Source organism: Castor canadensis, chromosome 5, assembly GCF_047511655.1.
Source record: "Castor canadensis chromosome 5, mCasCan1.hap1v2, whole genome shotgun sequence".
NCBI lineage: Eukaryota > Metazoa > Chordata > Mammalia > Rodentia > Castoridae > Castor > Castor canadensis.
Genome location: NC_133390.1, coordinates 48,806,150 through 48,830,037, shown reverse-complemented (window position 1 = coordinate 48,830,037; position 23,888 = coordinate 48,806,150). Strand labels below are relative to the sequence as shown.

Below are 23,888 nucleotides of genomic sequence, written 5' to 3'. Positions count from 1 at the left end.
ATTCAGTAGGGCTAGTTGGGGATGTGGAATCATCATGCAGGTAAGTCCTTGGGCCACACCTTAAAATACTCTGGGAAGTTGCCCAGAATATGAGAGAGACTGGCTGAGTTGTGATCAGTTTTGCTTACTTTATTGCTAAGGGCTCTTCTTCAACCTTTCCTCTTACATGTACTATTGCTGAAGACTTCTTGATTTCTGACTTCTTTGATTAATCTTTTGACTACTCACCTTCTCTAAATCCCTATTGCCCTCTGAATCTTCTGCTTTTCTCTTATATCTGTGCTTCTCTGAGGTTAGTTGCATATCCCTCATTTATTTTCTCATTTGGCTATACTGAGAGCTAAACACATATCTTCCCTACACTTGGCTTTAGGATTTGTGCTGGGGACACACTGCTTGGTAAGGCAGACTCAGTTTAAGCCATAATGAGGTACAGAGGTCAGCAGGGGTGATGGTCAGTTAAACAGAAACACTGAGAGTGTTAGATGCCACCGAGGGGATGGTGGCAGTGTGAGAGTATATAGCAGGGCCACCTAATATAGTTCACAGGGTCAAGGAAGGCGGATGAGAAGGCTTAGGGAGTTTGGAAGTGATTAGAAGGCAGTGTTCTAGGCAGAAAGAACAGTGTGAATGAAAGCCCCTAAAGATAAGATCTATAGCATTTTCAAAAAGAACTGTAGTCATAATGTAGAGTAAAATTGGTGACAGTAGGTGATTTGGCAAAGAATGGGGCTGAATGATGGGCAGGCACTGATGAATGAAGAGCCTCCTAATTTCTGAGGTGGAGTTTGTATTCTAATTGAGTACTATGAAATATCTGTGAAAGATCTGAAACAAGGGTGAGTCACAATCTGGTCTGAGAAGGTAAGTCGTAACTGATGAATGATACAAATAATTCAGAGTAACATCTCAGAAGGTGTGTGTAAAGGGGGAGAGAGCTCAGAGAATGAGGAAGGAAACAAACTTAGGATAAGAAGTACCAGGAGATAAGAAGGAAATTACAGAATGATCTACAGATAAGATGTGTTTTGGTAATAGTACACTGAAGGTGTTCCTCCTATGGAGAAAAGCGTGAAGGTACCTTAAAGAATTTTGGTATGACACTCTTGGGGATATACCCAAAAGACTGTGACACAGGTTACTCCAGAGGCACCTGCACACCCATGTTTATTGCAGCACTATTCATAATAGCCAAGTTATAGAAACAGCCAAGATGCCCCACAACTGACGAATGGATCAAGAAAATGTGGTATCTATACACAATGGAATTTTATGCAGCCATGAAGAAGAACGGAATGTTATCATTCTCTGGTAAATGGATGGAATTGGAGAACATCATTCTGAGTGAGGTTAGCCTGGCTCAAAAGACCAAAAATTGTATGTTTGCCCTCATATGCGGACATTAGATCAAGGGCAAACACAACAAGCTGGTTGAACTTTGATCACAAGATAAAAGTGAGAGCACACAAGGGAGATATGAGGATAGGTAAGACACCTAAAAAATTAGCTAGCATTTGTTGCCCTAAATGCAGAGAAACTAAAGCAGATACCTTAAAAGCAACTGAGGCCAATAGGAAAAGGGGACCAGGAACTAGAGAAAAGGTGAGATCAAAAAGAATTAACCTAGAAGGTAACACACATGCACAGGAAATTAAGGCGAATCAATGCCCTGTATAGGTATCCTTATCTCAACTAGCAAAAACGCTTGTTCCTTCCTATTATTGCTTATACTCTCTCTTCAACAAAATTAGAGATAAGGGCAAAATAGTTTCTGCTGGGTATCGAGGGGGTGGGGTGGAGAGGGAGGGGGCGGAGTGGGTGGTAAGGGAGGGGGTGGGGGCAGGGGGGAGAAATGACCCAAACATTGTATGCACATATGAATAATAAAAAAATAAAGAATTTTGGTATGAGATTTTAGTGTTGACATAAATTTCTCAAGTCAGTAATATGTAGGACAAGCCAGCTGCACAACCTTAGTCAAAGAATGACACTAGACATTCAGAAATGTACAAACACTACTATTTTTCAGACTGTCAGTGTCTTTAAAAATTAAAACAAAAACAAGGAATAACTATAAAACACTAAAAAGTCAAGGTTATCTATCAAGTAAGTTAATGTACACTATTTTAGATTATGACAGACTTCACAAAAGCAACATCTAAGGAAATCAAAGATATGATATATGATTAACTTTGTAATGTGATAGCCAATTTTAGGATCAGCAGTCTCCTAGTGAAGACTCTGAGTGCCTCTCAAAGAAAGACTCTGAGTGCCTCTCAAAGAAGGACAGAGCCAGTGTTTTTTTAGGCACAAAGCTATGCCATTTTCCTTCTTGTCCTAAAAGCAAGTTCAAGCTGAGAAACCATCTTAAAGCTTGAATTGAGTAAGGTCTGGAAAAAAAAAAATACAGAGAAACCAACTCAAGATTTCATTGAAAGGCAAAGCTCCGTCATTTCTAACAGAGAAGGACTTTAGTAGGGATGGCATGCCCACATGGACTTTTCTCTCAAATGCTTAACAGTGGACTGATTTGGACAGATTTGGAATGTGCTGTTCTTTTTGCTAAAGACATTTTTCCACTCTTAGCCTTCCAAAACCCAGAGTTCAAAGCTTCACTACTACTTTTTTATGCAGAAGCAAATTGACCACAACACTATTAGAAAAAGACGTGAGTCAGTGTGTTTGGCTCTTTGTTTCTTTGTTGTGTTTTTTGGAAAAGAAAGATTGTAAAGAAAGAATAGCAGGGAAAGAACGACTGACTTCCTTTGCATCTTTTCCTTGAGGGGTGTTTGCTTAAAAAGTAATAACCCCAAAACAGGCTATTATTGGGGTTTAAGCATTTCCAAGTTTTGAAATAGGAACAAAGTCCACAAGACCCTTGTGAGGCCAGCTTTTGTTTTTCTCATTATACAAATAGATAAATTGAGTCACTGAGCAGTGAGGTAATTTCCCTGGTCTCAGCTGCTTTAGATGAAAAGAAAGCATGAACTAAAGGTTTTGGATTCCAGGTAATGACTTTGATCATGCTTTTATTGGAAGCTGTTAACCAAGAAGTTAATAATCTGTTATACTACATGTTAGGGAGATGAAGGTTTTTCAAGCTTAATAGGAATTCTATTTCATATAATTATTATGCATATGTGTGCTTGACGTCATTAAAGAGCCTCAACTTTCCAGATTCTTTAGGGAATGAGACATTTTGGCTAATTAAAAATTTTCCAATAGCTGACATGTTACATCTTTAAGGGCCAAAAGATACTTGCTTTGATGCATTTAAAATACACAATTTCTTTAATGCTTAAAAGATGATACTCAATATGTCACCCAATTCATATCAGCTGTGATTCAGTGGTTTTTGTAAGCACTCCCTAAGGCTGTATGACTATTTGTCTCCACTGTGGATGCCATTATGTTTTAAAAATTCTTACCTAAGGCTTCTTTTTCTCTTCTTTTATTGCAAGGTCTCCTTACCTCTATTCTCCCTGCTGTCTTTTCAGCTCCTTTCCCTTTTGTACTTACTCACATCAAGTCTGCTATCTTCTTAGAACTTGGAGAACAATGTTTGTTATAATTATTTGTGAAGTTACAGCAAACAGGCTTGAAGGGAGGACTTCACGTTCCTTATGAACCTTAAAGATCACTATCATGTATTCTCTGAGCACTTTTGACTTACTTTTTTTCCTCAGTGGTGTACTCTGGAGTTCAAATTTTCAGAAATTAGAATTCTAGGTAAATGAAATGTTACATTAAAAATATTTTACTTCTAAAACTCAGCTTACAATAATTTAATTGTTCTCCAGTGATTCAATATTCATCCAACAAACATTTACTGAATGCTAAATACCTGTCTCTGTCTCAGGACTTCAGGATCTCTCAGTGTTTCAGGATCATCCTTGGGACAGCAGTACTCATTGTACCTTCTTGGCAACAAATTGAACATCTCATAATTTCAGCTGAAAGAATACTAGATAAAAGATAGTTCACTGCTTTGTGCACTTTTACATATGTGTGTTGAATGTCTGAAAAGACATTGATTAAATTGTTGACATATTAGCTTTTTGGCACCTAAGGAGTGGGATGAAGCTGGGATTTATTACCCTTGACAGGCCTTTGGTGAAAGCCTTTTGCTGGGTGGGAATAGGCATTTTGTGAGAGGACAGTAGCTCCAGGGAAGGTTCAGAACATTTCGACTAGCATGAAAAGAGCATAAAAAGTGGCCTTCCCTTTGAAGAAAAAAGAAGAGAAGTGTTCTTACATTCCTAGTACATTTATGCCCCAAGTAGCTTTTTACTGGGTTTTATGCATTTCAGATGCAAGCCATGAGTTTTGCAAGAAGTTTTGATGGTATCTGCATTGGGCTCTGCACATGGTATGTCCCCAACAGCTATTTGTTAAAGGCATAGTGAGGTTGAAAGAGGCATCCTAACCAAACAAACCTGGGATAATTTAACTTTTGGAGCAAAGTCTTTTTAAAACTTTTATGGTCCGGCTTCATATCAGGAATGCAGGGGTGGTTCAACATACATAAATCTGTAAATGTAATACAGCACATTAATAGAAGCAAAGACAAAAACCACTTGATCATCTCAATAGATGCAGAAAAAGCCTTTGACAAGATCCAACACCATTTCATGCTAAAAGCTCTAAGAAAACTAGGAATAGAAGGAAAGTACCTCAACATTATAAAAGCTATTTATGACAAACCTACAGCAAACATCATAGTCAATGGTGAAAAACTGAAACCATTTCCCCTAAAAACAGGAACTAGACAAGGATGCCTACATCCCCACTCCTATTCAACATAGTACTGGAATTCCTAGCCAGAGCAATTAGGCAAGAAGAAGAAATAAAAGGAATACAAATAGGTAAAGAAACTGTTAAAATATCCCTATTTGCAGATGATATGATCCCATATCTTAAAGACCCAAAAAACTCTACCCAAAAACTCTTAGCCACCATAAACAGCTACAGTAAGGTGGCAGGATACAAAATCAACTTACAAAAATCATTACCTTTTCTATACACCAACAGCGAACAAACTGAGAAGGAATATATGGAAACAATTCCATTCACAATAGCCTCAAAAAAATCAAATACCTATAAGTAAATTTAAGAAAGGATGTGAATGACCTCTACAAGGAGAACTATAAACCCCTGAAGAAAGAGACTGAGGAAGACTACAGAAGGTGGAAGATCTCCCATGCTCATGGATTGGTAGAATCAATATAGTAAAAATGTCTATACTACCATAAGCAATCTACAGGTTTAATGCAATTCCCATCAAAATCCCAATGACATTCATTACAGAGATTGAAAAATATACCCTAAAATTCATTTGGAAACACAAGAGACTGTGAATAGCCAAGGCAATACTCAGCAAAAAGAATAATGCTGGAGTTATCACAATACCCGACTTCAAACTATATTACAAAGCCATAGCAATAAAAACAGCATGGTACTGGCACAAAACAGACATGAAGACTAGTGGAACAGAATAGTGGACCCAGATATGAATCCACACAACTGTACCCAACTTATTTTTGACAAAGGCGCTAACAATATAAGATGGAGGAAAGACAGACTCTTCAACAAATGTTTCTGGGAAAAATGATTATCCGTCTGCAAAAAACTGAAACTAGATCCATGTTTATCACTCTGTATTAATATCAACTCAAAATGGATCAAGGACCTTAATATCAGACACCAAACTCTAAAGTTGGTACAGGAAAGAGCAGGGAATACTCTGGAAGTAATAGGTATAGGCAAGGACTTCCTCAATAGACCTCCAGTGGCTCAGCAACTAAGAGAAAGTATAGATAAATGGGACTTCGTAAAACTAAAAAGCTTCTGCACAACAAAAGAAGTTGTCTCTAAACTGAAGAGACCACCCACAGAGTGGGAGAAAACATTTGCCAGGTTTACATCAGACAAAGGACTGATAACCAGAATATACAGGGAACTCAAAAAACTAAGCTCTCCCAAAATTAATGAACCAATAAAGAAATGGGCAAGTGAACTAAACAGAAGTTTCTCAAAAGAAGAAATTCAAATGGACAAAAAACACATGAAAAAGTGCTCACCATCTGTAGTCATAAAGGAAATGCAAATCAAAACCACACTAAGATTCCACCTCACCCCTGTTAGAATAGCCATCATTAGCAACACCACCAACAACAGGTGTTGGGGAGGATTCGGGGAAAAAGGAGCCCTCTTACACTGTTGGTGGGAATGCAAACTAGTAAAGTCACTCTGGAAAATAATTTGGAGGCATCTTAAAAATCTAAACATTGATCTACCATATGATCCAGCAATCCCACTCTTGGGGATATACCCAAAAGAATGTGACACAGGCTACTTCAGAGGCACCTTGCACACCCATGTTTATTGCAGTGCTATTCACAATAGCCAAGTTATGGGAATGGCCAAGATGCCCCACTACTGACGAATGGATTAAGAAAATGTGGTATTTATACACAATGGAATTCTACTCAACCATGAAGAAGAATGAAATCTTGTCATTCGCAAGTAAATGGATGGAACTGGAGAACATCATCCTGAGCAAGGTTAGCCAGGCTCAGAAGACCAAAAATCATACGTTCTTCCTTATATGTGGACTTTAGATCTAGGGCAAATACAGCAAGGAGATTGGACTTTGGTCACATGATAAGGCAAGGGCACACAAGCGAGGTATAGGTAAGAAACCCAAAAAAACATGATAACGTTTGATATCCTCAATGCAAATGAACTAATGCAGAAACTTTAAACCGACAGAGCCCAGAGGAGAAGGGGATCAGGAACACATTGAAGCAATGCTAGGAATCTCCCTGTATAGCTCTCCTTATCTCAACTAGCAAAAACCCTTTGTTCTTCTTATTATTGTTTATACTCTCTCTTCAACAAAATTAGATATAAGGGCAGAACAGTTTCTGCCTGGAAGCAAGAGGGTAGGGAGGGAGAGGGAGAGGGTGGTGGGGGGAAAGGTGGGGTGAGGGGAGAAATGATCCAAACATTGTATGCACATATGAATAAATGAAAAAAATAAAAGTGAATGCAAAGGAAAAAAAATTCTTATGGTCCCTTTTCCATTGTCTTTATGAACTAAAATGTCTTCCACTACCATTTTCCTTATTCTGACAATGGCCATTTTAAAGACAATTTTTTTAAATGGCTGGATTGAAAGATTTCTTGGTAATCAAGCACATGGATAGAAATGTTAGAAATTCAAGATAGGATTTGGACATGCTGACACCAATGGTTGTAGGGAGTATATATGCAGTTTGAAAAGGTATATTGATATATTTGCATGCAGAGGCCAGGACACATCTGGGGTGCTGAGCTCTTCAATGGGAGTGCTGTAGAGAGCAGCGTTAAACTCCAGAAGCTCTTGGGAAGAGCTCAGATCTTAGCTGATACACATGAAGCCATCTTTTTTCTGATAATGTCATAGCTACACAATATACAACACACACACAAACACACATGCACGTATATCTCATATATATGTGAATGTACACATACATACATAATATACATTATCACGTGTATATGCACATACATAATGTGCATTGACATGGTGAAAGGAGAGAGGTGTCGACCTGGAAAGGAACTGGGAAACCATAAAACTTTCTTCCACTGGGGAACTGATAGGAAGACTGAAGTATTTCTTTTAGTGCAAGCAAGAAAACAAGGAGAAACAAATAAAAAAACAAAACAAAAAACTCCCCAAATGATTCCCAAGCCAAACAAAACAAAACAAAAAACCCCCAAAGACCAGAAACATACAGCATCCTATAAAGAGCTTACACTACCCCTCATAGCAGGACCCCCCAAGAATAGGACTCCAGAGTCCACTAAATGAGGTGTATGGCAGAGAAATCCTTGGTACTCTCATTGCAATATGTAGACAGCAAGACTTGTAGTTCTTACTAAGCAAGCATTCAAAACATGCTTGTCATTATTATTAAATAATTTTTACTGATCACCTTCTGAGTACCAAGCACTTTCTCATATATTATCTTATTTCACTTTTCTGACAATCCTGAGAAGTAGACTTGTTTTAGAGCAGAGGAAATAAAGACTTGGTGAGATTCTCTATCTTACCCAGGCTTCAGTGTTAAGTGGCAAAAGTGAGACTTGATCCTAGGACTTCTTAGGGAAAATTCAGTGCTTTTTACTCCTGACACTACAGTGACTTCTCATAGATACTTTAAAGTATTTTATTGTTTTCCTCAGGAGTGGCATGTCTTTGGGCATTAAATAAAAGGATTTAAAAATATAATTGAAAGAACTTACAGATAGGCTTACAATGGAGTTGATGTCATTTAAAATCATAAATTGGACAAAAGAAAACCTTCAAAACTATTCCTGCAGACTAAACCTTCAATGCATGTTAATTGCTAAATTATTGAGGTGAGATTGGGTTCTATTCTTTTAAAATTATAATCACTCAATTTTCTGTTTTTTAAATGAATACATATTAATTGCACATTGATACAGATTAGTAAGATTCAGTATAGTATTTCCATACATTCCACCCTAATTTCCCCACCCCTGGAACCTCTCCCAGTCCCAAATAATTACTATTTTTTCAGATTGACTTCTTTATTTAGTTAGTTTCAGTTTCCATATATTAGAGAGAACATGTGGTACTTGTCTTTCTCTGTTTGGCTTACTTTGTTTAACAAATAGTTAATTCTTTAGTCCAAGTCATTTTGCTGAAAATGACAGAATATTACTCTATGGCTAAAAAATACTCCATTGTGTGTGTGTGTGTGTGTGTGTGTGTGTGTGTATCATATTTTCTTTATCCATGCATCTGTTGATGGCTACTTAGGCTGATTCCTCATCTTGGCTTTTGGGAATGGTGTCACAATAAAAATGGACATTCAGGTATCTCTTTTGTATGTGACTTTACCATAGTACTATTAGAACCAAAAACCAAACTCAGTAAAGAAGCAAGATAGAAAGTTAACATATGAAAATCTTTTATTTCTATAGCTTTTTTATAGTACAATAATAAATTTGCTGAGAAGAAATCATGAAAGCATTCCATTCACCCCCTCACCCCCACCACCTCACCCTAGGAATAAACATAACTAAGGAAGTAGACATTGTAGACAATGAAAATTATAAAACACTGATGAAAGAAATTAAAGAAGATGTCAAAAGATGGGAAGACTGGATGTTTATGGATTAGAAGAATTAATATTGTTAAAATGTCCATACTACCTAAAGCAATTTATTCAGCTATCTCTCCTGCCCCTTTTAATTTTTCTTTTTTAAGATAGGGTCTCACTATGTAGCCTAGGATGACTATGAACTCACAATTCTATAATCTCTTCTTCATGAAAAGCACCTTCTCAATCATGGAATCTGGTTCTCTAAGTAACCTTTGTAGGTCATCCTGCTTTATTTTGATGCAGGTTCTTTTTTATGCTATCAGGATACTTTGAACCATTTCTGGATGAGATACTGCTAAGGCTCAACTTGGGTTAATACAAAGAAGGAACTTTAAGAATGGGATGATCTAGCTTCATTTTCTACCTCCAACATTCACTCCCATAAAGATGGTAGGTAATTTACTTTATGTCTCTAAGCCTCCTCTGCCACATGAATAAAATATAGATACAATCCTTCTCTTCCTAAATCAAATGAAGGAATGTATACAAAATACATGTCATAGACTGTTAATTATTGTCTTCACTATTTATAGATCATCTTCATGTTTAAAAGTTCTCATGTTAAAAGAACTTTACTAACACTCTTTTGCTGATATGGTGATGATGAATTCAATTTCATAAATACAAGACACCAAACATTTCCAGAGTACTTTCTCTGAGGAAAAGGAGTCATGGATTCTTTTTTAAGCCAGTGGGTCATGTCTGCAGATGAGAATTTTATTTATATGTATTCAAATGTGATTTAAACACATGGTAATTCTTTTATAGCTAAATATAAAAAATTTATAAGTTAAATGTCATTGCTATCTTTACCATTGACTCTAAAGCTTGCTTATGCTACAATTTGTAAACATTTTATAAGACAGGGGAAAATACACACCCATAATTACTTCTTGATGTCATCTGGCTCATGATAGTAGGATACATTTTTATTTTATTATTTTAGAAAAGTTTTCATTGAAGGTTTTTCCAGTCACTCCAAATAAACTGAGCTCTGAATGGAAAAGATACAGCTGATTGTCTGGATTCTCAAGTGGTTCTTTTGCCTGGGTCCTGCTCTTTGGTGAGTCAGAGCAAAGCAATCTCTGAAATCATTAAAAATTGTTATAAACTGTTGCTATTAGGATGATTTGGGTTTATTTTCCACAGGGTTATTAAAATCTACAGCCAGACTGATCACTTTGCTTAACAAATAGTTAATTTGTTATTACCAGTCATTTTGCTGAAATAACAGAATATTACTCTATGGCTAAAAAATACTCCATTGTGTGTGTGTGTGTGTGTGTGTGTATCTGTATGTATATCATATTTTCTTTATCATTCATCTGTTGATGGCTACTTAGGCTGATTCCTCATCTTCGCTATTGTGAATGGTGTCACAATAAATATGGACATGCAAATATGTTATTGTTCTATAGAAAAGTTATAATAATAAAAGATTTTCATATGTTAACTTTCTATCTTGCTTCTTTACTGAATTTGTTTATAGTAAAGTCACATACAAATTACAGGCTATTAATGCATAATATATATTATATACAACATATATAATACAGGCTTATTATAATCCGCGCCAGACTGATCACTTTGCTCTTGGCTTGCCAGGTACAGGATTTTATTGCATGGTTAATCTGTTGGCATGACGATTCCTAAACTGAAGGGATGATAAGCCAGCAAGTGTCAGGGGCACATCATTGTCAAATTCCAAAGACATACTACCTCCCCTGACCTGCTGGGGGAGGGTTAGCCTTCTTTACAGTGTCTCAGGTTGTTCAAGGCAGAGCACAGGAACAGACACAAAAAATGCTCTGAAAAAAACAGATCTACAATAAAGAACAACCTTCCTTCAGAAAATCGTGAGGTCTTAGGGTAAAGAAAAACAAAAATCTGTTAGCTGAACTTGCATCTTTCTCTACTGAAATGGTCATTTTAATGATTGAAACAATTGTATATAATACTAAGTATTAAAATGTTTAAAATGTTGCTTTTACCCCAAAGGGAAAAGGGATAAAATGGGACTTTCTCATTCAAGGGTTTAGTTCAAATAATTCCACATCTGATTCAGTTTGTATAATGGGCCCAAATAATATTATGGTGAAATTCTGAGGGATTTTAAACCATTAAAATTAAGAAAAATAAGGTAAATATCATTTGTATAATATGTGCATGTAGAGGAAAGGGGAATTCTTCATTATAATATACAGAGGCATATCCAGCAATCAAGCAATGCATAGAATACAACATTTAATAAACACTATGGCCATAAATAATCATTGGGGGAACAAAAAAAGCACATCTTATTTAGTTTTTTCAGTATTTTTATTTTCACCAAGCAATAAGTCACAGCTCATGGAAAATTAAATATTCTGTGTTTTCTGATACAGTAGCCATTAGCCACTTGTGGCTATTTAACTTTCAATTGAAAGAGATTAAGGTAAAATAATTCAGTACCTCTGTTGCATTTGCCACATTTCAAGTGGTTACTATATTAGACAGTTCAGATATAGATTTTCATCCTTGAGGAAACTTCTATTGGACATCTCTGTGAATAGGCAACATGTTACTGACATTTGCAGCAGCTGTCACTTGAGAACAAGAAAGGATCAACATAGCTTGCAATATGTAGGTAGGCTTTAATAAGACCATGAAATTATGATTATCTTGACAGGTGAAAAAGAGGGGGGAACATTTTTAGTAAAGGGAAAAAAGGAAAATTTGGGAAAATAATAGTCCATCTGGCTTAGGTCAAATTCCTGTTATAAAATTGAAGGGAATGCAGATGGAATGATAGTTAAGTGAGACAAGTTGAGGGACTTGGCTATCAAGTTAAGGTGTTTGTTCTATATTTATGTCATTGAATATTTTTGAGCAGGGTATTGGCAGTCCTGGAACAATGGCACCACTAGTAAACAATTTTTCTTTGTGTAATTTGGTATATAGGAGTCCAATATTTAATATTAGCATGTCCATAAGAGTTTATGTCTCATCATTGGTTTCAGTATTGATTCAAAGCCTAGTAAGTAAGAGAGAGAGAGAGAGAGAGAGAGAGAGAGAGAGAGAGAGAGAGACTATGTTGTATATGTTGTAGGATGGGAAGAAGGGGCGATAGGGAGATACAGTTCGTGGTCCCTTCAGAACACCATAAGGAAGCCAAGGATTAGTTCTTGGTCATTTCCTAAAGCCCTAGCGAATCACAGAATTCTAAATTCAGAAATGTCATTCTTTCTAGGATATTCATTTTGGTCAAGGAACTTTGCAGAATAGGAAGCAGTTTCTATCATGTCTAGAAATACTCTGATTATATCATCTAAATCATATAATCTAATATGATTTAGATTAAATTGTGTCTTCTTAGGATAATCTATAAGATAGGGAAAAGTATATTTAGAGTCTGGTCATTCACTTTATTCTCCATCCCTATTTTTTCTTTCTTCCCTTTTAAATTTGCTAAGTTCTATCATGTTCCAACCATTGAAGATACAGAGATAAGCAAGATATGAATCCTTCTGCAATGAACTATATGCATCAACAGAGAAAGATACATGAACCATGACAATGTAATTGCAGAGTGCAAACGATCACAACAAGACTGTGTACAGAATACTAGGAAGTATGGAGGTGCACAGGACAGCTGGGCAGGCTGGCTGTGGCATATCTGCACAGAGGAGAAAATACTTGACTTGAATCTTGAAAGAGGAGTACAAATCAATCCAATGAATTTAGTGAGAAACACTAGATTCAGAGAAGGAAAATCAAGTACAAAAGCAAAACATGTCTGGTAGAATGTCACCACAGGGAAAGAACTACGACTATTTCCTCTTTGATGGACCGCAAAGGAAGAGCTTAAGGTATACTTATCTCTAACTGCAAGCTGGTTAGAGTACATGTAGCCAACATAGACATTTGTCGCAGTGATTTATATGAATAGGAGAAAAAATTAAATTGTCTTGACTTTCACCATCTGGCCATGGATTATTGTAAGAGTAACTCCAAAGAGAATAATCTGGGAGCCAGACTCAAGCTTATTTAATATGTATAAATGCCTTTGTTCTAATCTGTTTCTTATACAATCATGGGAGTTTCTACTGCCTTAAAAATGATATGCTGGACTACCATTCTCCTTACCAGACTGTTGCCAAGCATCCTGTGATCACATGGGGAGTTCATGATGAAAATCTTTCAAAATTAAGAAAAAAAAAATACTCCAGGGAGAAAGGATAGTTTTTACTTCTTCTTTTTCTTTTCTAATTACAAAATCCTTACTTTTTTGGCCCTAAAACAACAACATTCTTTTAGGAAAAGAAACACAAAAAAGAAAAAGAAATAAAAATCACATTATTAAAGAAGAAACAAAGCCAGTCAGCAGTGTTTAGGAACAGAGCCACTGGAATTCTCTCACTTTATGAGTCAGAGGCATTGTCACAGGACATTGAGTCTTTTTCTCTTCTCTCCTTTTGTGATAAAAGAAGACATCATGAGAGGCAGCACAGAGAAACAGGATGAGGATGGGTTGAGTATGATCTGGATGGAAATACTGACTCTGCTGCTTCCTAGTTGTGTGACCCTATGCAAGTTGCGTGACCTTGACTGAATGGAGGCTGTTTTTCTTGTGATTAAGCTGGGATTAAAATTAACCTCTTTTTAGGGTTAATATAAGGAACAGAGATACTGGGACCAGCACAATGCCTTGTTCTGTTAGGCAATTAATATAATCTATTACTATAATTATTAAAATTAGGAGGTTCAGTTTCTCTCTTTTCTCTTAGACAACTATGAGCTACTCATTTTCTTAATGGAAAGGGTGCTCAGCTCTGTCACTTTTGGAATACTGGCCTCTAGGTGCTAACTTTGAAGGAGAAAGAGAATTCTCAAAGTAAAGCCATAAGAGAAATAGTGAAATTTATAGGGTGTCAGAGATAAACTCAACAATCCCAGATGTAGTAAGTTATACCAGAATATCAGTAAATATGCTTCTATTATTGAAATTAGTTCTCTGCTGATAGTGAGAAACCAAATGCTCAACTAAGACATTTGGCTAATGATCTCAGTTAACAAATGATGTTAAAGATAAAACAGAATTGTCAGCTCAGAAACTGATGAGCTAGTTCACAGAATTATCTAAGCTTCTTGTTTATTGAATGTATTGCTCATTGCTGGCCACTTCTCTATAACAAAATTTCCAGAGACTGAGAAAGAAGAGACAATTTCAATCTGTCCAATGTTTTGAAGAGTTTGTTATTTTTTGTATAAATGAAAATTGAAGGGAAGAGAGGGAGAGTAAAAAGGAGAGAGCAAAGGAGGGGGGGAAGAAGGAGGGAGAGAGAGCTAAGATATTATAATATTATAAGTATTATAATAATTCTGAAATTTCTGCTATTATTATTGTTATTAGTACTATTATACAGAAATTAACCATAGAACCTGTGTTTAGAAATCTATCATATTGTTTCTTATTTTACAGTTTGTCAAAGCACATCCCCTATACTAATACCCAATGTTTATTGCATAATAACTAGCAGCACTGAAAATACCTTATCAGAAGAGATCTTGAAATAACGAAGTACAAAAAGATTCCCAGACTGTTCCCAAGATGTTCCCTTAGAATACCAATCCCAAGAGATGCTCTCAGGTAAGGGAGATCTGCCATCAGATATTAACACGAACACCTGTTAATATCCCAGGTAGTCATGTTTTGAAATGCACTTTAACACGTGTAGAAGAAGATGGATGCAGAGATTTTACATACTATAAAAGTCATCCTTCTTTAGTTAAAATAGAAGTTTTTGATCGGAGAAATTCCTCTTTGGCAGGTGTCAAAATATGGGTTGGTAAACAGAGAGGCCTTTTGAGACTCTTTAAGCCATAATTTTTGTTTCTTTTTTTCCTTTCCACTTACCCTTGACCTTGTCTGTCCTTTTAAGAAACAAGAAACAAAAATGTTCTTGCTACATCTTGGAAGGTTATGTGCCTACTTGAAACCTTACACCATTTTGACTGGTTCTGTATAAATACCATGAGCCATTCCCAGGTGTTGTATGTATAATCCATTTAGCATACTAAATAAATAACTGTAACAATGCACACTTATGAAGCATCATTCTGTAAAACACTTGGCAGGACCCCATGTTTCTTGAGATGGTAGAGTGGTTATTTGAGAATTGTTCTTCTTTTTAAGATAAATAAATTAAGGCATTGAGATGATTAGTGACTTGCCCCAGGCCTCAGAGAGAGTCAAGGTGTTTTTGAGATTAAAATACTGAAGATTTTCTGGAAGGGTGGATTCCCGGGCCACATGCATACCAATTTTGTAGCTTCCTCTCTATTGACATCAGACAGAGCTTTAGAGAGAGGATTGCTCTGTTTTGCTGCAAATGTCATAAGTTTTACAAAGCAAGCAGCCCTTCTCTGGTGTGCCAAGGATTTTTTATGGTCCTAATTGATCTCTATTCCCTAAAGGGTTCTGAATTATGCAAGTGTCTCAAGTCTTAACAAGTCATTCCTACACAGCTGTGCAATGGAAATGTTCAACAGAAAGGTATTCGCTTTGGTCTAGGCAAGGCCCTGGCTGCTCTCTGTGGAGACCCAGATCCAGGGAAGCAGGTTCTGGGCCATCTTGGTTGGAGAAGCTTGTCTGACCCATTTTTGTGGTCTCCTCTCTCCCAGATCGCTTTTCCCTGTACTGCTGACAAGGAGGATCTAGTCATGGCAGATCTTCCACACTCTCTGTGTTTGCCTCTCATTGACCCCCAGCTGCCAGAATTTGTTTATTACTGAATGGAGCATTTAGATTCAGTCTTAGCTGGTGGTAGTGTTGGAAAGAACATTTTCTAAGATTGCTTTGGTTTTCTTTCAAATAAACTTCTGCAAGTCCAGACATTTCTGGCATTGCTTAAATGTGGGTGATTTATTCTTAGAGGCTTAAATTAGGATAAAAAAAACTAACAATGTGAGGAACGCTAGCCACTGGTTACAATGGACACCTAATTCTGCTTTTTATCAGAAAACTCAAATCTAAAGGTTCCCTTGGGCAATAGGTCTGGTTTCTATTCTGAGACACTCAGCCCCCTGCCTCCCTCTACTGGTGAACACTCCCTCCCCACTCAAATTGGGAAGCTGGAAGAGAGACTAGATTTCATTTATAAATTAGGAATTGTAGATCCAATAGCATATGTTGCTAAAGATCCATTTTCTTCCCTCATTCTTCCAGTCTCAACAATCTTGGCTACCTGTCACAAGTTCTTAGCTCCACCTAGTGTCTCCTTTCATGTACTTCTTGGCCTTATGTCCACCTTTTAAGAAGAGGTACTTTGTTTGGATTGGTTACAATGATGAACGACATGACTCCTAGACTTTAAGACTCTAGGCCATCACTAAGAAGAGCTTGTTGAAGAAATACAGTAATGTATAGCTATCACTTTGAATTTATGAACAAAGTTTAGCTTTATTGTTAGAGTGTGTATGGCATGCTAATTGGAGGCACATAATAATAAAGGGATGAAGGCTGGCAAAATGTGTCTCAGCTGCCTCATCAACATGCTCTTCAGCCAGCACCTAAGATGTGAAATCTTCCTATTTGAACTGAAGGCATCTGTGACTTAATACTTCTACTGCCAGGTAGCAAAAATTTTGCATGAATCAGCCCTAGTTAGCCAAGTACACAAAGTATGAATTATGAAGGACATTTGCTCAAACTTCCAGAAAAGTAGCTGTTTTATCTACCTAACAATAGGCTGTATACATGCTATTGCCTGGAGAAGCCAACAGCTGGTACCACACACAGGCTATTCAGTTAGAGTTGGAGAGGTAGTGTATGAAGTGATTATCTTTTCCCTGAGCGCACCCGTGATCCAAAGCCTAAATATCCTGTGATGTAAACCTATCAATGGAGAGTGCAGGAGAGGCAGCCTTCAAGAAAGACTTAAAAGAATGCTTTCACAATGATGCTTAAACTTAGTCATAGACTATGTAAATTTCAACATACAATAAATCAATTTCAGAAATATAATTACTGTTTCAAAGTATGCAAATAATTGTCAAGCATACTTTAGAGGAAAGTGAAGAAGGGTCTGAGGTAACATCTGTTCACTTATTAAGGGTAAATTGTTTCCAGAAATGATGCAAGAATATTCTTTTCTACCTTCATCATGTTCTATGGTGGAGTAACTTTGTGTGTTACTAATAATTGTGCTGTTATCTCAGCATAGAACATTTTGATGTCTTGACATTCATGAAGTTATTATACTGGGTCAAAATCAATTCTAAAGTCAGGTGAAATGAGACTTTTTTCTCTGTAAAGTCCAGTCAAGTACAAAGAGGAGTTTTAATTAGAGGTAAGGCTTATAAATCATTCACCAGTGTGATCCAGGTGCTATACTTCAAGAATACTGACACAGACAGGAGTTCATCTCCCAAATACAGAGTCTGGGTTCAGACAATCAAAAGAATTCCTTCTCTAGCCCCTCAATTTTTTTCTGGAGTCTCCGTCTTCTGTTTTAGAGGTATGAAATCTCAGGGTTGTATCATCCCACCTCTACACTCTTGGCTCCTTGATTACCCTCCCCTCTGTCATAACACATCTCATGCTCACACCCCCAACCAGCATGTCCCTCAGTGTTTTCTTTGATTATCTATTATGTGCATTTTCCCCTTCCTTAAAGACTTGGGAAGGTACGAAGTGGTTAAATTGCAGCACGTTGCTGGGAGAGAGAGGGAGGAAGATTACACTGTGAATCAAATATGTTAAGGTATTTGTTTTGCCACATAAATATTGGAACTAGATCTTAAGCATGTTGCAAAAAAGAGTGTAATTTCTGGAACACAGGTAAAGGTAGGAAGGATTAATAGGAGTACTGCAGAGAGGGAACTGGCCTAGCCATTAACGAGGCTAAATTACCTCTCTTATACTTCTAAAAGTGAGGGAATCTTAAACTTGATATGCTTGAGATTTGAGTACCTCAATGTCCCTGAAAGACTTCTTATAGGAACTTTTATGAAAGGAGTTAAGAAAAATGGGTAGTTTATACTTGGCAATTAAAAAAATTTTTTTCTTTTCCACTCAACCCAGATTTACCCAGCACCTATTTTGTATCAGGTGCTTGGATGGTGAAAAACATGCAAGGTTTTTGTGATGGTCATGATTAGTGATTTTATTCTTCACAAGTACTTGATTAAATGCTTCTTAGACATTCTGTCATAGAGCTATAGTTGAAACCCAAATCTCTACCCAACCATGGTTTCTGAGAACCCCTACATGTAAAGTTCCTACAGAATGTTCAGCAATGCCTGAGACACCTTAAATTCACTTTGGGTGCAGAGACACATCACAGTTACTCAAGATCAAGTACTGACTGAAGACTTTGGCTACCCAGTCTTGGATGCACTACACCCACTTGGGTAACCTTGGAAAAGATATCAACCTTTCTGAATTTTTATGTCTGTAAAATGAACTTTTATTTAAAATTAGATTCACAATCCCTCCCAGCATTTATATTTTGGATTTTTAAAGTTCTTCTTAATCCTCAGGAAGTTAGAACAGATACTGGCTAAATAAAAAATGCTTAGAAACCTCATCTCAGAGAATTTACCAGAGGAAGGAAAAATTTTAAATGCCTTTCTTCTAGACATTTGAATTAGGGTTTAGAAAAATGTGAAACTTTTTAATTTGATGGGGTGAAAATTTATATCCTATTTGTGAGAAGTATGAGGAGATTTCTGGTAGTGAGAAAAGCCACAAGTATGAGTGCTCCTCCAAAAACTTGATCTACAAGAATGGAAGAGATTTCTTCTACTGGAAAAAAACCAAAGGCAGTGGCAGAGACTGAAAAGGTTGTGCAGGAGACAAGGGCCAGTTTTACTTTTATAGGAAGGACAATGGAAGTGAGTACCAAATAACTATAAGACACTCAAGGTGAATCATCGAAGTATTTCAGTACTTTCTCAATCAACTTCAGTTTTTTGCTTTTGCTCTTATGCAACATTGAGAAATTAGAATTCATTGTTATTTTAGTTGATTTTATGATTAGTTTTGGGGAACATTTTTGTTTTATTCACTTCAATTTAATATGATGCAATTTCATTGGCTTCCTGGATTTGAGTACACAAGTCTTCCTGATTGTAGACATTCCAACCTCCTTTGACTCCTTTCAATTTCTTTCTACAAATCTACTTGCTTGAGGAAAGACTGCAAGGAACTTCCTTCCTCAAACAGCAGTTACTGAAGCCATTCTGAAATCTCTGAACTAGCAGTTTCTCTCTCTTGGTGTTGAAATGTGATTAATTCTCTCCCACTCTACATCTCATCTCTCTAGAAAAGGGGGAGTTTAGCAATACTATAATTTAGTACTATGGGCTGCTATTAATGACTGGAAGATCTTTTTCAATATATCCTTAGCATTTTGTAACAACATTAAAAAAATTATTTTTATTATCATATTATTGTTGCACTGGGGGTGCATTGTCACATTTACAAAAGTACTTACAGTATATCTTAGCTAAATTCACTCCCTTCATCATTTTCCTTTATCCCCCTTCTCAGGATAGTTTCAATGGGTCTCATTTTTCCATTTTCATACACAAGTACAACTTGTGATCAGGTCTTTTCTTTCATTTTAATTTCTAGATCTTTTAGGTAGTGAGAGATCCTTTTCAAATAACACTAAGAGAAAGATTCTCTAAATTCCAAGAGGCATTATTCATTGTCCCTTAACATCTTCCTTTCCTCTTCTTTTGTTCTCAGTAGTTAGAACAGTGGATCTCTCACTCACAAGACTGCTCTCAAATCTCAAGATCCTTAAATTCTTTAAATTATGCCCATGTACGTTGTGGTGTGTGTATGCAGGGGGTGGGGGAGGACAGGGACTGGTTGAAGAGAAGAAAGTGGAGGCATGAAGAGAGACCTGTTTCTCAGGAGGGTAGTAGGAGATGCAGAAATTGAAAATCATAGTTTTGTCTTAATTACTCTGCAAATTGCAATCCCAGGGTGGGTGACCATGGAGGAGAAGGAAGAAATTTCTGCTTCTAAGTTTTAAAATACTCACCCAACATTGTACCCATCAGGAGTGTTAGGTTTGGTTTTGTTGATGTGACTTATCTGTTAGTTAAAAATATGCTTTTTTTTGGGGGGGGGGCACATCTATAATATAGCTTTTAAAATTATAACTGACAGATTCCTGTGGGTTTTAATGTGGGGCAGACCTGAAGTCATTTTGGTCTTTAGGAATCAGCTGTTCTTTTCTGTTAGAAAAGGAGAACTAATGAAGACAGCAGAGGTGGTTCTTAATTTACTAGTGACAATACTCTCATTAATTAGAAAACAAAGACAAATAAATAAAAAAAAAAACAAGAGCAAGTGTGGAGTTTTGCTCTTTTCTAGCACCTCAGACTCCACAGAAATGAGAAAGCAAGAGGTCATATTTTATAACAGAGACCTTGATCTTTCTCTTCTCCTAGGGCACTTCTGTGATTCCCCTCAACTTCCTTCTCAATTCCTTTTTCATTCTCATCCTCCCATCCTTGACTTCTTTTTTGCAAATGGAAATAAAATAGGATATGCTTTCTGATCATGGAGAATATACCATTTTGTAATTTTAACAGTGGTAAAAAATCTGGAAAGTGTTCTCTAGGCAGGTCCTCAAAATCAACAGGGCACCACCCTCCCCATGTGTCTAGTGAAAGAGGCAACCACTCACCATTTCCTTTTTGAGAAACATTAAGAAGTTATTCAAAGCCTATTGCAATGGTGTTGATAGTATGCCATGAATCTGATTCAGGATCATATAATGGAAAAAGAGGAGACTTAGGCTATACTAACATTCTGTACAGAAGGAACAATATTGGGGTAACTACATCAAACCTCACCACTGATTATTCTAAAAACTTAAGAAGGGAACCACCATCTTGCCTGATATATAGTCCGTAGAAAGAATCGCTTTGATTGGTAATGCCCCCTGGGAAGGTTAGGTCATGAGCAATCTAAGATGATCTCATCCAGTTGTTTAGGAAGTTGAGCCTCATAGCGCATAGGGAAGGCAGTTACTGCTCAACTCTTCATAGCTGGTCAGGTTATAAAACTGCTAGGAAAAGCAGAAGCAAACCCTCAGAGAACACTTTTCCTCCCCAAATTTAGGAATAATGGAGCTCTTTTGCACTGGGAGCATTTCCCCCTCATGGAGATCTTGTGAATGAAGCAGTGTATTTTCACCCTTGTGATGATAGGAAGGAATCAGGCACTACCATAAAGAAAGAATTAACTTGGACGTACCATACACATGGTTTGGCCTTGTCCCATACCTGTGTTCTTGTCATGGTTGATTACCCACTTCCATCAGATGTGAAGCAAGCAGTCTGTACTGTGGCTCAAGATAAAAGGTATTTTAACATGTGCAGGTCACATATTTTCTTGGCCAATAGTAATTTCATATCATTTTCTTAAAGGAAACCACACTCCTTGTAATAATGTTTTCCAATGGAAAAAAATTTAACAAGACAGAATGCTTTACATATAATTCTTTCATTTCAATAATAGTATTGTATCTCTTCTATTCTAAACAGAATTTTTAATTACCTTCACTATTTCTTTTGATAGGTGAAATAGTTTGAAGGACTTTTAGTTAAATTTCTAATTATTCTAATTTCTTTAATAGGGGAGAATTTTTCACACCTTCAGTGATTTTTTCCCTTCCCATGTAAAACAATATAAAACCAACAAACATAAAAGAAAAAGTGAGCGGTTTTCCTTCCTTTAAGAACCTTAAGGGCTAAAACAGTGGTTTGGTTTCCTGAATGGCAGCTTCAGTTTGCCTCCTCAAAGCGGTCTTATGCAATTCCCCAAAAGAAATATTTGAAGAGGGTTTTTCTCCCACATGACAGAGTTTCATCCCACACAACCCACAGATTTTGATGGCAAACTTCATGGACCAAGAGTCTGGTTTTACAGAAGTAGTGGTGGAATATGTTTTTCCTCTTGCAGGTGCACAATACTAGTTCTACCTCAGGAAGAAGAACAGTTTTTTTTTTTTTTCCCCAAAAAGGTAGCTTAACCACTGGGCAGCTCTGGGAGAACTAAGCTAGATAGTCATTTGTTACATGAACTAACAGGGGATAGCTAGGAGGATTAAAACTTCAAAAGAATCCCTTCTAGCTGATGACAGTCTGGCGTACACAAAAGTATTGTGTTTTTCTGTTACTATGAAACATATTGAAATGCTTTATGTTTAGGTGTGTGGTGTGTAAAAGTTCATGAAGTTATTTTATACACTTTCTTTGCCCCAACACAATTCTCACTTTAGAACATTGTGAAAAGATAGCTTTGTAAGAGCTCATCCTGCTGCAGCTTGTAAATTTGGATTTGTTCTTTCCTATCTACCAGCCACTTGACTACTGTCCCTGTGCAAAGGGCACCCGTTCACATCATTTTTTCCAAGTGCTTAAACCTGGAAAGATATTTTTTAAAGGACTCACAGAAGCTGTTATGGGGGTTTGGAAAACACTACAAAACTATTAGCAGATCTTTTGACTCTGCTATTTTTAGGAAGCTAATTGTGTTCTTTTAAAGTACATTTTTTGACAATGGGACAAAGTTTTCTTTGCCCCTACTGATAAATGAAGTATTTACAATGAAAAACGTCAGTATAATACTCTAAAGAGATACATTTTAACCTCAGCAATAGTCAGAAAAAGGAGGAAAGAAAAGTGATTTAAAAAGAGAAAAGGTTTTTGTAATATTTATGCTGTCGTTGCTGCCAAAAAAGGAGTTTTAATTTTACTATTCAAACAGAAGGTTATTTTCAAGCCGGTTGCTACTTACGGAACTAGCAGCTGTTAGGGCATCTTATACATCTATAAGAATCCACTCTAACAGCAAGGTCGTTGACCAGACGCGCCTTATCCCCTGCAGCAACCCACAGTAGGTCAACTGCCTGCACAAGTGTTACCTTACCTTGAGCACGTAAGATCAGGGAGACGGCTCGCGGGCTCCCACGGAGAGGACCAGGGAAGGGCTCTGATCCGCTGCTGGTAACATGCAGTTGGCTTTTATGCGCAGGTGGGAGGAGCCGCTCCTCATAGTAGGTGGGCAGGGAAGGAGCGGCCGGGCGGTGTGCGGGCAGCCCCAGGAGGAGCTGGACACTTCTCTGGGGAGGGGCGGAGAGGGCAGAGCCGGCAGACTGCAGGAGGGAGGAGAGCAGGGATGTGTGTGTGGCGGGGGGCGGTGGGGAGGCAGTGGAGGGAGGAGTGGAAACCGGGGAGGGAGAAAGGGTTCCACACCACAGATGGGGAAAGGTTGGGGAGGAAATAAAGGGAGAGGGCAGAGGGGGAGAAAAAAATATGGACGTGATAGAATAAGGAGGGAGAGACAGACACAGAGGCACAGGATCTGGAAGAAAAGAATGATTTCCCGGTTTTTATGACATTGTTTTTTTGGGGGGGAGTTGTGGGTGACTGTTATAGCTAAACTGTTTTCTGAACATTGGAGAAGCTAAATAACGGTTCGGGAGAGCTGAAGGGCTCACCCAGGGAAGCAAAGAAGAGGAAGCCGGGCATCCGAGTGGCACAACCAGTGTGCTGCGCGCCGGGACCTGGCAACGGCGCGGGCCCCCGCTCTCTCCCGCAGCCTGCGCTCTGCCCAGGGCTGCTAAATCCCGCCCCGTCGCTCACCGCTCCAGGCGGTGCTTATTTGACAGGAAAGTTCTCTTTGCGTAGCCGTGTTGTGCA

The 23,888-nt window shown here is 37.5% G+C and overlaps 1 protein-coding gene across 3 annotated transcripts in view; it reads right to left on the bottom strand.

Annotated features, from left to right (window-relative positions):
- Col8a1 (collagen type VIII alpha 1 chain) overlaps positions 1 to 23,525 on the bottom strand; it is a 543,304-nt gene extending 519,779 nt beyond the window's left edge. The window contains exon 1 of one of the 3 annotated variants that reach the window (XM_074072970.1): positions 23,116 to 23,525. The gene's annotated coding sequence lies outside the window, so the exon portion shown is untranslated. The remainder of the gene's footprint in view (positions 1 to 23,115) is intronic. The other 2 variants (XM_020157593.2, XM_074072969.1) reach the window with 2 other exon arrangements.
- Positions 23,526 to 23,888: the final 363 nt, after the last annotated feature.